This window comes from Penaeus vannamei, chromosome 37 (genome assembly GCF_042767895.1).
Source record: "Penaeus vannamei isolate JL-2024 chromosome 37, ASM4276789v1, whole genome shotgun sequence".
NCBI lineage: Eukaryota > Metazoa > Arthropoda > Malacostraca > Decapoda > Penaeidae > Penaeus > Penaeus vannamei.
Window position 1 is genome coordinate 9,716,498 of NC_091585.1, and position 2,500 is coordinate 9,718,997.

Sequence of the window (2,500 nt, forward strand, 5' to 3'; positions counted from 1 at the left end):
CTCTCACGCATCCTCACCCCGTCTCTCACGCATCCTCTCCCCGTCTCTCGTCTCTCACGCATCCTCACCCCGTCTCTCACGCATCCTCTCCCCGTCTCTCGTCTCTCACGCATCCACTCCCCGTCTCTCGTCTCTCACGCATCCTCCCCCCGTCTCTCGTCTCTCACGCATCCTCACCCCGTCTCTCGTCTCTCACGCATCCTCCCCCCGTCTCTCGTCTCTCACGCATCCTCACCCTGTCTCTCGTCTCTCACGCATCCTCACCCCGTCTCTCGTCTCTCACGCATCCTCCCCCCGTCTCTCGTCTCTCACGCATCCTCTCCCCGTCTCTCGTCTCTCACGCATCCTCTCCCCGTCTCTCGTCTCTCACGCATCCTCCCCCCGTCTCTCGTCTCTCACGCATCCTCACCCTGTCTCTCACGCATCCTCTCCCCGTCTCTCGTCTCTCACGCATCCTCACCCTGTCTCTCACGCATCCTCTCCCTGTCTCCCGTCTCTCACGCATCCTCTCCCCGTCTCCCGTCTCTCACGCATCCTCTCCCCGTCTCCCGTCTCTCACGCATCCTCTCCCCGTCTCTCGTCTCTCACGCATCCTCTCCCCGTCTCTCGTCTCTCACGCATCCTCTCCCCGTCTCTCGTCTCTCACGCATCCTCTCCCCGTCTCCCGTCTCTCACGCATCCTCACCCTGTCTCTCACGCATCCTCTCCCCGTCTCCCGTCTCTCACGCATCCTCTCCCCGTCTCCCGTCTCTCACGCATCCTCTCCCCGTCTCTCGTCTCTCACGCATCCTCTCCCCGTCTCCCGTCTCTCACGCATCCTCTCCCCGTCTCCCGTCTCTCACGCATCCTCTCCCCGTCTCTCGTCTCTCACGCATCCTCTCCCCGTCTCCCGTCTCTCACGCATCCTCTCCCCGTCTCTCGTCTCTCACGCATCCTCTCCCCGTCTCTCGTCTCTCACGCATCCTCTCCCCGTCTCTCGTCTCTCACGCATCCTCACCCCGTCTCCCGTCTCTCACGCATCCTCTCCCCGTCTCTCACGCATCCTCACCCCGTCTCTCGTCTCTCACGCATCCTCTCCCTGTCTCCCGTCTCTCACGCATTCTCTCCCCGTCTCCCGTCTCTCACGCATCCTCCCCCCGTCTCTCGTCTCTCACGCATCCTCACCCCGTCTCCCGTCTCTCACGCATCCTCTCCCCGTCTCCCGTCTCTCACGCATCCTCCCCCCGTCTCTCGTCTCTCACGCATCCTCACCCCCTAATTCTCACATACCTGAGGTTTTCCTTACTCTCCTTGCCGAAGTTTCCTAAGTCCTCCCCTTCCTTCCCGTCCTTCCTTGACCTTTTCCTACAGGTCCAAAGATGACCCACCACTGCCGCCTGACTCACATACATACATACCTGCACATACACTCGGGGATTTACACTCGGGGGATGATTTCATCTAGATGGTATGATACCAGCATGCCCCCCCGTTAGCTTTATTGCTCCTTTAGTTTATGATTTTACTAGTTTTATAATTTGTTCTCTTTTTTTTCTCTCTCTCTTATTAGCACCACTTAGGCTTGCACTGCTTTATATAGCACACCGCTCACGCCTAATGCAGTTTTATTGCGCTTGATGTTTTATTTTGCATGTCACTTTTTTTTTTAGTTGATTTTGTATGGGTTGTCACCTGCATAACCTTAGATTTTCCCGTAAATACTTTTTTATCGTATCTTTCAATTTTATCATTTTAATTACTAGCATGCAACTGCTTTGTTTACGTTTTTTTATCAGGCGTTCCCTTAGCCTTTACCTGCGACCGCTTTTGTTTCACATTTTATTTATGCAGCTGGTTTCCTCCCACATTTTTTGTTTTCTATTTTAAGTTTTAGTTTGTCATTTTATGTCCACTTCACCCGACTTTTGATTCACTTTTGCTTTTATTTTATTTCTTAAAAGTCTAGTCTAGTCCATGCACCCTTTTATTCTGTTGTATATCGTTTTAATTTTATAATGTATCATGTGGTTAGCTGTTTTATTTTTATTACTGATATTTCTTTTATGACTCTTTTTCTTTTGTTTTAGTAATCAAATCTAAAACTGTATGCTCAGTATGCGGGGTTCAAACCCCGTCCTTTTACAAAATAAAGAGTGTCAGCCGGACTTTTGGTGTGGTCACTACCCTTTCCCGAGAGTCGTCCTGGAGTGCCCCAGCTGGAATGAAAACACAACAAAGGTGGTAAATGAGCCTTCCCACATGTTTTACTTGCCACAGTTAGGAGCTGGGACGAACGCAATCTTTATTTACTTAAGAATGTCTTTAATTAACCTTTTCTGCCACTGAATTTAACCTGATATCAGTATCTATAATGAACTTTTTCTGCCACAGCTTCAACCTCACTTGAATGTTCATATATGATTATTCTTGCTAATGACATTTCAGTATTTCATTATGGCATCAGAGATATGAATATTATAAATTATATCTCTGATTTGAAACTATGTGTGTCCACTTCTTT